The 12,801-nt window shown below is 49.1% G+C and overlaps 1 protein-coding gene across 1 annotated transcript in view; it reads right to left on the bottom strand.

Moving 5' to 3' along the window:
- The window catches only part of P3H2 (prolyl 3-hydroxylase 2), a 98,703-nt gene extending 86,127 nt beyond the window's left edge, over positions 1-12,576 (bottom strand). The window contains exon 1 of the mRNA XM_040074630.2: positions 12,476-12,576. The gene's annotated coding sequence lies outside the window, so the exon portion shown is untranslated. The remainder of the gene's footprint in view (positions 1-12,475) is intronic.
- Between the last annotated feature and the right edge of the window lie 225 nt (positions 12,577-12,801).

Below are 12,801 nucleotides of genomic sequence, written 5' to 3'. Positions count from 1 at the left end.
CTGACCCTGTCCCCAGGGCCTGGCTGTAGGAAATCCTGCCAGACCTTACTCAGATTTCTGTCTTTTCCTGCAAGAACTCCTCTCAGAGGAAAAGCCTACATGTCACCTGTTGTCAGTCAAAACACTCTGTGACCTCATCCAGTTTTGTGGAAAACTTTTCCTGTGAGCCTTCCTCGCACACAACCTCCCGCGGAGCAGCGGCCAGAACAATGTCCCCCAGCTCCCCACAGCTGTACTGTGCCCAGCAGGGACACGGGGTTCCCCGCACATCTCCCTTTCGTGCCCCACGCCCCTTCCCTGTGCAAGGCCAGCTGCTGCGGGCACTGCAGGGTGCTCAGCGCCTCTGCCGAGTGCTTCCCTGGCGCGGTGCAGTTCTCCTGCAGCTCGGCTGGCTGCACTCTCAGCTCCGCTTTGGAAGGGGCAGTGCTGGAAGGAGGAACTCATCTCGGAGCCATCCAGGAGCAGCAGGTTCCTGCATTCTTGGTAAAAGAGGAACAAATAAAAAAAACCAAACCAGCAAGTGAGCAGAGCTGGGGGAGTTCTGTAGCCGTAGCTACGTTTGTGTCAGTCCATGGTGGGGGATGCTACAGCCCCTGCAGGACGCACTGCTGGCTGGTAAAGCAGTCTCTCTAAGCCACTGCACTTTGGGAACAAAGTCCATCCCTATGCACCCCTCCTAGCCCAGGCATTGACCCCATTTTACCCGGGAAATATCCCTTTTTTTTTTTTTTTTTTTTTTTTTTTTTTTTTTTTTTTTTTTTTTTTTTTCTGTGATTTGGTGTGAAGGCTGCCCGGAAGGGTGGGGGTGTACAAAGAGGTGGTCGCTGGCAAAAGAGAAATGCTCGTCAATACAGAACAATGGCTGCAGCCCGGTCCATTTCTCCGCCAAGCTCCCTGCAGGCCTCCGAGCCCACCTCCTCATCCCAGCAGCAGGATGCTTCTCCCGGGGAGATGGGAGCCCTACCCGTGGGTTCATTTCTCAGGCTCAGCTGTTCCGAAGTGACCCTGGGAAGGGGCGGCTCGATCCAACTATCTGGGAGGCCGAACAAGGAAAGTCTTTCTTGGCAAGGGAGAAGGACCTGGGAGGCCCCCTCGGCTCAGGTGACCCACCCGACCCCCATCGCAAACAGCTATAAATCCTCCCACTTCCCCGCCGCAGCATTCCCGGGCACTCCCCCTCTCCCTGGAACTGGGCCTGGCTCTGCTAAGCACGTCAGTGCTGGCCAGCCCTGGAAGGTAAATATGCAGCTGGCTGACTTACGACTTATCAGAGGGGTTTTCTGGCTGAGAATGGAGCCGAGTTTAACCAGTGCTTAGCAGAGCTGGGCACAAGCTGTCAGGTGGGCTTTGCCGGGCTCCCTGTAGGACCAGTTCTCCCAGATCCCTTTATCCATCTTCATCAAAGGCTCAGTGTGGCCCCTGCCGGAGACTCGGGGGTGTGAGGGTGGCACGGGGCACTCTCAGCCCCCAGCCACCAGCCGGGGCTCACTCGGGTTCTGCCCGTGCTGCGTTAGTGTGAGCCATGTATTTCCACGGGCACAGGAGGATAAGGATCGGGACTGGCACCGGTATCCGCACCACGCCCCCCACCCCCCATGAATAGACTGCCTGCTCAGCAAGTCTTTAAAGAATGGTTAATTTGATAGAGATTAACTGAATCTCCCTATCTACCCTCAGAGCCTCTCCCACCTCTGTTCATTTGCAACAGAAAGCTGCAAAACGATCTGCCTCATCGCCCTTCCTCCACTAGTTTTCGCCCAGCTCCATCCCATCACTCCAGCAAGGCTGCTTCCAGAGTCCCCACATTCCACTGTCACCTTCTCACCCCACACCTTCACCAGCCTCTCCTCCCCAGCCGAGCCTCCAAGCACTTCCCCCTCTCCAAACCAGCCCGCCTTTCCAGGATCACGCTGCTCTACCTTCTCCCCAGCCCAGCCTCTTTCTTGTTGGCTTTTTCTCCCTCCATTTAAGCCTGCCGGGGAGGTTTGGCTATCTGCTCCCCGTGCCGGGGAAAGCCCTCTGGCAGGGCTGTTGCCTTGGCTCCCTTCCACGCAGCATCACAATTTTGGCTAGCCCGGGGCAGGGGGGAGCCCATGGCTGCCCCTGACAAAGACCAGAAAGGTCCAGAAGCTTCCCGAGCACTCTGCCTACGGTTTAACATAGTTCACAGGTGCTCAGTACCCTGGAAACCCGGTTTATATAAGTGATTGATAATCGCCACCACGGGGTTTACCCGTGGTAATGGCACATGAATCACAGCGGGTGCAGGTTTCAGCTCCTCCTCTGGCACACAGAGAGATGAAATGCACAGCTGAGATCACGCAGATAAGGTGACACAAGCGTGTTCCCGTTCCCAAGTGCCAACAAGGGATGACCCGTGCAGGAGGCAGGGTGCTGGTTTGGGGGTGCTGCTGCGCATCGCGGCTTCTGATGCACTCACAGCAGAGCTACCCGCAGAGATGGCAGCGTTCTGCCGGGGTCGGGAGCCAGCGGCAGGGGACACACGGGGGTGCGGGTGACAGGGGAGCAGGCAGGGCAGTGTCGGCACAGGCTGGCAGAGCCCACAGAAGGGCTGAGACCCGTGGGGAGCCGGGGCGGAGCGTCGGGCAGGTGGGGTGAATCACGCTTTCCTCCCAGTTTCACCCCATCGATTACAGAAGGAGCCGAGATGGCTGCTACAGATACCGGGGTGTGTGCTGTCCCCCTGCCCCTCGGCTGCACAGAGACGCAGGACCCAGGCCACCGAGGATTTGTAGCCCCTGACACAGAGACCCAGGATTTCTAAGATGTTTTTAAGATATTTCTGGTACTTTGTTTAGGAAACTGTCACTACCAGCTGAGCATAGTTTGCAATGCAAAATACCACAGAGGGACCATTTCCTCTGGAGCTGCTCAGGGGAGCCAGCACCTGCTAAAACTCACCATCACCCTTTTTTTTTTTTTTTTTTTTTTTTTTTTTTTTTTTTTTTTTTTTTCCCCAACTCAAATCCTTAAGGTTTGACCACCCATGCCTTTCTGATTGCCACCCAGCTTTCTGAGAATCAACAATATTATCCCTGGGAGTTTGAACTCAAATGCATAAAAGAGTCATATGCAGTTGACCTAAATAACAAGCTTAGGGTTTCCAAGAGACAGTCTTTCACCAGCCCGGCCCAGCTACCCAAGGTGTGTGTGCCTCTGTGTGATCACACTGGGTACTATCTGGATATTTGTCATCAGCGCCAAATCTCTCTATTAAACCATTTTCTGGAGCTGCAATGCTTCATCATGGTCCTTTGCTTCAAATGGATAGAAAGAGTCATGGCTCCTGTGCAGGAGTGTTCCAGCCAGGGACACATCCTTCCCCTCTTTATCCTTGTGCAGTGCCTGTATTGCAGCTGGAGCATCCCTGTGTTCGGACATCCTTTCTCTCTGATTTTTTTTTTTTTCTACTTCAAAAACCATCAGTTTCCAGTGGCAGAATATCCCCCTGATTTTAGGCAAGACCTGTGCTGAGAGTTACTGCTTAGAGGGTGCCAGCTCTCAATTGCTCCAAGCTTCAGTCAGGAATGCCTTTTTTTTTTTTTTTTTCCCCTCTATTTCAGGAATGTTGCAAGTAAATTTGCAGCTGAACAACAGTGGGAATGGAAGCCCTCGGAGCTGAGGGCTGCCTACGTTAGTTACAGGTACGGTAATTCCAAACTGATCCTCCTTTGTGCTGATAACAGGGCTGGCTATTGTTACCCTGAAGTCCACATGTCTGAAAACACCGCAGGCGTAGATAATTGCAGTGAGCATGTGCTTTTGAATCTGTTTCTAAAACACGCCTGGGATTTAAGCTTTTTAAAAATCATGACCCTGATTCTGCTTTTTTCAAACTCAAAAGCAAAAATTCCCTTGGCTCAAAATAAAGAAGGCTCTAGCCTTTAAATACAACTTACAAAGGGGAAAACATACCCCTCTTTTCTTTTTCGTGATTAAAGAACAAAGCCTAAAAGCTTTCAACACTTCCCCAGCTTCTTTCTCGTCCCCCCCTCCCTTTAATTTTACTTCAATTTTTACGTGTAGAAAGTCAGATCTTATCTGAAATGACAGGACGATTTGAAACTCTCCTGCTTTCATATTTTTCTCTGTTGATGATGTTCATTAGGTTAAGTTTTGTCTTTGACTCTAGCTGGTTTCTTTCAGCTTCTGGTTGGGCACTTGGCTCCCAAGGGCCACCCTTTCATCCTTTCATGTTGTGCCACTGGACAACTGAGACTGGAAACCTCATACAGCTAAAGAAAGAAAACGAGTTAGGGACAGCTGAATGAGCAGGATGTTCCCATAGGCTATTTTCTGGTGATAACCTAGGTACCTTTTGGCTTCTTTATTATCTAACAGGGTACTAGAGGTTTGGAGACCATTTGCTTGAGCTCTGAACTTTCATTTACTATTGTTGGAAGTGAGCTATTGCTCTGAAGTTCCTCCATCATCAACACACCAGCAAATCACATGACACGCAATAGAAAACAGAGGGAAAATCCTGAATAAATTGCTGTTCTGTTAAATATTTCTAGGATAGGACACAGGAAAGGAAAAAAGAAAATTTGACCTCTGTACCTGTGTGCCTCTTTCTTATCTCCTCTTACACCCCCCAAAAAATTTGTCCTGGCCAAGTTATAAGGTACTCAGAGTGACATCATTGTGGGGCTGGCTCAGCCAGGACGAATGTGAAGTTGTAAACAAGTCGTTACTCAGGCTTATTTCCACCTGGTGTAACAGCGCTGCATGTTTGTGTCGTGGGTCCTTCGGCTCCCTCCTAGTGTCCCAGCTCAGAGGGATTATAATTACATCTCACCGATCTTTTTGGCTTGCCTGAATTGCTTCCACAGACCTGCTCGACTTGTTTGGCTGCTGCTTATTATTCAGCACAAGCCCCCACCCACTGCCCTTTCATGTACAATCATGTTTGTGTCTAAAAGCCACAGAGGGACATTTTTTGAGGGGGAAGGTGGTGAATGTTTGCTGCTGCCTGGACCCCCAACTCCCCAGAATCCTGGGGTCAGTCGTGGGGCAGGGGGGAGTCCTGTGCTTGTCTCACTGCACAGAGCAAGGACAAAACAGCAGCTGATTTGGTGAGAGTGAGTCACTCAATTTCAAAATACGGAAAATTTACTGAAACATTTCCTGAAACCTGAGTTTTGCTCCCACAAGGCACAGGAGAAAATGGAAACCAGGACACAGCAAGTAGCTAAGGTGAGGGTGGAGATACAGACTGGATTAGAGACAGAATGGGTCCCTTCCTGCTCCCCCACTTACAACTGCAGAGCGGGTATCACACAGGCAGATGCAGGCAGTGTTGATGGAAACAGTCTCTCCAGGTGAAACTTTGCTCTTTCCAATGTTTCCAGCTCCCAACTTCACCCTGGCCCTCTGTGCAACATGGCTTGGACACCAGTGAGAATCCCTCACTGAACACGGGGCTGCTTTTTCACTCTTGGCTTGATCCTACCAGCGGCAGCTGCATGTAGAGGAACCTGACAAGGGTTAAAGGATGACACAGGAGATTGCAGACTGCTCTGATTCTGCTTGACGAAATATCTGCACAGCTCCATGAGCAGCTGTGAAATGTAGGGGGGTTCTTGCAGCAGGCGTCTCACTGACTTTGCATTTTGATGTTGCCCTTTACACAATGACCTTGGTCTATGGCCACAGTTGAGCTTTACGCTCAAATCCATAAATCCTAGAGTGACTCTTGATCAAGTGTCTGATTCACCTGACTCTGAAGTCACACCATGATTTAGAAGCTGCTCCTCAGTAAGGTCGAATGGGAGAGCTGGGCTGAGTCAGCCACCAAGGCTGCTGATTCCACTGGTCTCAGCTGGTGGGAATGTGGCTCCTAGCCTGGGTTCCTCACTCAAGGGTGTCCTTGTACCCATCAGGATACCAAGCTGTGCCAAGGTGTCGAAGAGCTGAGTTCCTTAAATGGAGCAGCTCAGGCTGGGCACCCTGAAGAGCTGATGCTCATTTTCCCATCCTCTGCCCTAGATATGCTCAAAGCCAAAAACAGGTCCACCTTAAGCAAAGGCAGTGCTGGTGCTGACCTTTGGGATATCCATGAGCAAGAGGGAAGATTTAATTAAGGTCCTGCTCTGGTCAGTTTGGAGGCTGCAAATGTCCTCCCAAAGCAGTGCCCTAACCTTGAGCTGGTGGCTTCTCCGGGTGGCTTCCTGTCCTCCACTCCAGCTGAGGTGTGTCAAGGTGTGAAAACACTCATCAGGGACTCAGGACAAGACTCACATGCTCCTGGTGAGTCAACTACCACTGTGGACGCCTGAGTTACTCGGAACCTGTACCCAAAGGCTGGGCTCCAGCAGGTGCCATCCCTCCATTCCTGCTCCTCATTCACTGCTGTTGGGCCAACACTATTGCAGGAAATGGTTCCTGTCTTCTATCTGGGTGACTGGACACAGGCATATAGGGGGAGAAGGGATCATTCAGGTTTCATCAGGCTTCTGAGACACTGCTGGCATTGGAGCAAGCCTGAGCATGATTGGAGTGAGGCAGTTGGGACAGCAAATTCCAGGGGAGGAGAAACTGCACCAGAACAAAGGAAGTTTGTTTGGGGACAGAAACACAAAGAAAAGTCCTCATTGTTGCAGCTCTAAGAGAGAGATTAAACTGTTTCTAAAGTTAGGTGACTTCTCCCTGCCCCTAAGCCATTCCCCATTTGTCACCCTAATTATGTTTAGACCTGGGGCAGCATCTACCTGTATTAAACGGAGTTATTTGCATCCGAAAAGAGTTGTTAAAAAAGAAGGTTCAGGCAATGCAACCTATCTTGCTTATCTGACCTCCTCTAATATTACCTTCCAAGGTGTTCATCTGTGGCAGATGCAGAAAATCTTCCTCCACCTGGACTCTGCTGCTGGTGCTGCCAGCCCAACCTGGAGCTATGACCAGGCACCTGCTCCCTGCTGAAGGTGCTGCTGACCTTAATGGAAAAGGGGAGAGCCCTTTTTGGTGACTCACAGCATTGAATACCACGTTGAGATCAGTAAATTAGCTTGCTTTCATTTACAAGAGTGAGTGTTCTGTTGGATAGGGAACAGGGAAGCAAGGGGTGGTTTGTTTATCCAAAAGGAGAAAAGACTTAGTTAAAGGACTCAGTTGAAGTTTCAGTGGCTGCTGGAAGCCCAGAGTCAATAGCCGAGGATTGCCTCAGGGCACTTTCAGGTTGGAAAATTTGATGGCATTTTCAAATAATACCAGTCTGCAGAGATTGTGATCGTTTCTGGATTAGAACTGATGCGAGCATCCAATTGAAGAAGGGGCTCACCACTGGTTTTGTCAGAAGCTTGTCAACCACTTTTAGGACGTTTTATTGCAACTCAAGGGCTTCCTATTCCATCAGCTGCAGTCACAAGATTCTGTGATCAGAAACAAGGGAGGCCCTTTCCTAGTGGTGTCCAATCCATCCCTTCCTGCTCTAGCAAACGGAAAGGTGAACATGCTGCATCTTTGATCTGCTGCCTGCTTAATTCAATCTAGATAAAAAGCCAGCTGTAGCTTGTTGCTGTTTACTGAATGGTAGCTATGGACAAGCTCTGTTGGTTTGAATAGGAATCTCAACCAGATGAGAAAAGGGATATGGTGCCAAAGGTGGCTGTTCTAGCAGGATAAAAGGAAAACCTCTTCCCTTCCTGTGTTGTTACAACAAACAAATGGACTTAACATTTTCACAGTGGTATCTCCACACAAAAATAAAAGAAATCGTTCCACAAATGGCAGCAGTTCCAGGCTTTCATTCCTCTTATGACACTCCTAGAAGTCTTTTTCAAGCAGATGCTGGAATCACCTCTAATGTTCTGGCATTGACCTTTGCAAACAGTCCAGTGTGTGTGTGTGTGCCACCTACAGATGTGCATGCTTGCATAAACACACTTTTTCTCCTGTTGGTCCTTTTCAGAACAGATCCCTATTCTCCACTCTACTGAGCAGTTAAACTTCGTCCTGCTGGAAGGCTCCTTGTGCTGGGCTGGGTTATGTTACACTGACAGACACACACACAACGTTTCCAAAGTACAGAGTTACCCTGAGAGCCTAACTTCACCAGTCAGCTTAAAATTTGACTGCTCATCTGTAACAGAATCTCACTAGCTGGTTCTCACAAATGAGCAAGAGCAGCTACTGCTGCCTTTTTTAATTGCTTCCATCAAGCTTAATGGGATGCTAGAGTTGAATGAGTGTAAATATACAGAGGCGGGTGTGGGAATGTGTCCCAGGTTGCACCCACCACATTCTTCTGGTCTTCTCTGCAAGAAGATATCATCACTACAGTAACAATCCTGAGCCATCCCACAGGTTTTGGGACGGATGGAGCCCACATCCTCCCTTCCCACCTGCCCTAGTCAACCAGAAATAAGTTGTGGGAAGCTGACTCTGGGCCCAGCCCCTTCCTCTGATCTGTGCGTGCAGCTGCCTCCACAAACAGAATTAAAGCCACATGAGAAACATCCAGCAGGAAAAAATAAATCTCTGACATGGAAGAGATTTCACTGCCAACAGGAGCCCCAAGGATCATGAGGATGAAGAGTTACTGGTGTTAGGAGCAGACCCATGCTTGTGGGGAGGGACACCTTCTCCCATGCAGGCTGGGTGTTATGGCACAACCAGCAGCAAGTGCACTGGTGGTCTCCACAAATATGTGCAGCCACCTATCCTGAGAAGAAAAACACTGCTACTGGCACTGGGCAGGAACAGGCTTTCATAGGAAATTGCCTCAATTGCTCTTTAGAGGAAAAGCTATGACTCTGAGAGGAAACTTTCCATTTTTTATTAGCTACATTGTAAGTTGTTTTGCAGTTGAATTCCATGGAAATTTAGTGTGTTTAGGTTTTACCAGCATTTTTTTTCTGAATTTCTTTTAGTTCTGTAAAAAGGTAAAAACTCAAATATCCTGAAAGAATCTCCTGTGCAAAGTCATGGATATTGAAATCACTGCTTTTATCTCCCATTTGTCCAAGAGATATGAATCAAAATTATCCATGTCACAGGGGAGCCCCAAACAAGCATTTATCTAAATCTCATCATGGAAGAGATTGGCAGATCCACTGCTTTACTTGCACATCTCTTCTCTAGCAGGAAGGGAGCAGATCTTGCCCTGCACTTAATGTGCCATCTGCAGCTGTTCTATAAGAAATGCTTAGATGAGCTAAACAGGGACAAGACTGTGGTCAATTCCAGCACCCTCTATGCTGTGTTTGTTCAATCATTTCCATGGGTATGCCTTCTTTAAAGTTAGTAGGAGCAGCCAAGTTATGCCCCAAAAGGCAGTCAGGTGCCGCAGGCTCAGAGACACTGAGCTCAACACTGGCTGCTTCACTGGAGCTGTTACTGCACTCCAGTCATGCATGAACAAGTTGATTTAAGTGTATGTGTTTGGTTCTGTCCCACCCTTGATATACCATGTGTTTTTCCAAGCTCTTAGCTGTTTGTATGGCACCTGGCACAGCTTCTCTGAAGCCACTGCTCAGAGGGGCTGAGGGCCGACACCATTGATATAACCCCAAAATAATTTGGGCAGAAGTGCACCAATGGAAGCCTCTGCAGGTTTGTGCGCACTGTGTGTCGCTGCCCCTTTCTCACAGCGCAGATTTCATTATCCAGGTGAATAATAGGAGGAAAGGGAGGGCTAAGTTCTGAACACCAGGACACAGATAAGCAAGTTTGCCCATATTAGAAGGGGGTAAGCTGGCTTAGAGTAGGTACTTTACAAAACAGTTGAATTCCCTCCAAAGCCCTTGTATTTTTGGGTCCAGGCAGACAAAGCAATGCAATCTTTCAAGAGTTCTTGGTGTTGACACACACTGCTGAGCTCTGTGTACGCCAAGATAAAGGGGCAGCCTCCAGTAGTCCATTATTCAGTGCCAGACAAAAAGATTATGATGGAAACAAACTACTCTTTTGCAATATTGACATTGTGATCTACGGCAACAAGTTCTAAAAGGCCTGTCACATTTTGAACTGCTGCTACGGCTGTAATTACTGTTTTCAACTTATTTCAAAGTGCAATTCTATATAAGCAATTTTCCTCTGCTCCTAAATTTGGTCTTGATGTTGTCGTCTTTCAAAGCTGGCCTGAGTCTGGCTCTGGGAACAAATTGTAAGGAAATTCTTATTAAAACATTGTCATGCAGTGAAAAGAGCTGCTCTGCATCAGGACTAGCTCTTGCCTTCAGTAGAATTAGGTGTGTGCAAGGAAAATTTCATCATTTATCTGAAACGTAGGACTCCAGGCAGACTCTTACTTAACGTTCCACTTTCTGAGGAATTCTGTTGAAAGCCTGGGAGCTTTGCTGACCTGCTTTGCCCAGGCAGTCACTGGTGCCATAAGTATCTCTGTTGTCCCGTGTGGTGCAGGGTCTCAGCCCAGCTCCCTGCCTTCTGCTGGCCTGACAACCCACTGGCAAACCCAGCAGGGAGCTCTTCACTCAGCTCAGGGTGTTCCAGAGATGGCAAAAAGAAGGACTCAAGAATGTATGGCTGGCAAGAATGGAGCAAGAGAGACTTCTCCCTTTCCAGGGCAGCTTGAGGACTGAGTGGTCCATCTGCATCTTGTGTCTGCAGACAGAGTTAATAACTCCTCACGTCTGGGCAGCCCCCCACCAACACACACAAAGCTCCCTGAGTGTGTGGTGCATGTGTGGAGGAGAAGAACCAGCACAGATGACAGAAGACCCAAGTCCAAAGCCTCCTGAATCTGTAGGCACTTCACTTGGTTTCAGGCATTTAAGGTTCAGGGTTACAGTTTTCCTGCTGCCCGTCCGTAAGCAGAGTGAACACACTGTCCTAACTCGCTCGGCTGCTCTGAGGATGATGAAGAATTTAGGTGTAAAGAGCCATGTATATCTTGTGGAGAGTAATGCTTGCTCTGGAGTTAACTTGAATTTCAAACAAGTTTTTTTCTGTATCTGCAGGGCTTAGTCCTGCAGTCTTGCCCTGAAAGATGCAGCAGACAGCCTGGAGCAGTCCCTGGAGCTCAAGTGCTGCACAGGTGTAAACAATTACTACTAACAAACCTACCAGGCAAACAGAGAGGCGTGTTTGAGCCACGACAATGTTGTATCCCAAAGCAGGACCTGATCACAGAGAAGTAATTATTTGCTGTCTGTCTGTCCAGTATTGCCCTGGCACCCTAGTCTGTGTCTTGAGATCATTTGTGGTGTTTCTGCTATCACTGTTGGTACCGACAACAACATTCTCACCTTCACTGCCTGGACTCAAAGAAGCACCAGCTAGAGGAAAAGTCACAGATGGGGGCATGGAGCTATGTTTTCTGACACTGAAATCAGTGATTTAGGGCCAGTTCAAAAGCATTAGGGAAATCTGCTTGGTCCTGTGCTGACACTTCAAGTCTAATTAACCTCGGCAGTAATTCTTAACGAAGAGTGCGTGTCACTGCAGCAGGTGCTGGGCTGTCACATCCTACCTGGGTCTGGAGGATTCTGAGGGCTGCTCCCACCCACAAAAGCCCCAACAGCTGAGCCCCAGCTGAGCTACTGCCCGTTATTTTCACATGGAGGGCGCAGCCCCAGCCCTGTGTGGTGTTTTCCATGTGGATGGAACACACCACAGCTCCAATGTGAGTGAACACGCTAACATCAACACAGCCTTCTCCCCAAGCTAAACATATTACGGCATCAGCAAATTACAGGGCACTGTAAATTAGACTCCCTCTTTGCAGACTCTGCTTGCTGGGCCAAGGCCACATCCCTCCCTGAGGGAAGGCAGCGGCTGAGGGTTTCATTGCTCCTCAACTCCCCTGCTCTGTGCATGGGGCTGCCTGGGCTTGGTCACATTTCTGCTCATGCTCTCAGAGCATCCATCCCACACATACTTCCCAAAGAATGCTTTTGTCACGTTACGATATGACAGTGACCAGTAATCTCAGCAAAAGTGACTACCTGCTGGTCTGGGTCAGTTCTGAGACATTTTTACTCATTGGGAAAAAAAACCCTCACACAAGAAGGGACTGGCTTCCCCTTTCTGTCCTCAGTTTCTGAGGACCTGAAGTCAGGAAAGGTTCAGAGAAGACCTCAAAGCACCTGTGTTGAAATCCTGGCGTCAGGTAAACAAGCAGACCTGGTTCTCTGACAGATGTGTTTTGACCAATGTGTTTTTACCAGATCTTTTCTGGAGAATGCAGTGTGGAGAAATGTTATTGTGGGTCTGGGAAAACAATAATTAAAAGGAACCGTTGAGCTCTTTTTCCTGGAAAAACAACAAATGCAGCCCACACTGTCCCATCCCATCCCATCCCCCTTAGCAGAGCTGGCAGCCTTACTCGCAGGAGTAACCCGGGGCTCGCAGCTCCGGCTGTGCAGGACACAGCTCTGCCAGCCCCGGGGCTCAGGCTCTGCCGTGCACACCTCAGGGCACCCACCCTCCGGGAGCTGCATTTAACAAAAAAAAGCAGCGAAAGAGGAGCAGACACAGGTAAATGATTACTTACAGCTGCTGCGTGGGGAGTGTTACACAAGGGGAGGGTGGAGCGCGTTCCACCGCCCTTCCACAGCTTGTGGGCAGAAAAGCCGATCGCTGCCGTGATGTTTCTACTCCCCCAAGACGGAGTTAATACTGTTTACCTAGTAATAAGAATGCTATTTCTTGCTTTTTTTTTCCCCTTGGCTGAGCTTGTTTTCAGTCTCCCTGGCTGCTGTCCTGCTGGGGCAGCAAGGAGTGCTGGGCTGGGAACTGCAGCATCCCATGCCTCCCACCTGCTGAACCTTGCTGTGTGGTTCCCAAACTAAAAGTTAAAGCCCTTGGCTGCAGTGGGAG

The sequence above is a fragment of the Hirundo rustica genome, chromosome 10 (assembly GCF_015227805.2).
Source record: "Hirundo rustica isolate bHirRus1 chromosome 10, bHirRus1.pri.v3, whole genome shotgun sequence".
NCBI lineage: Eukaryota > Metazoa > Chordata > Aves > Passeriformes > Hirundinidae > Hirundo > Hirundo rustica.
This window is presented reverse-complemented; position numbering and strand designations above follow the sequence as displayed.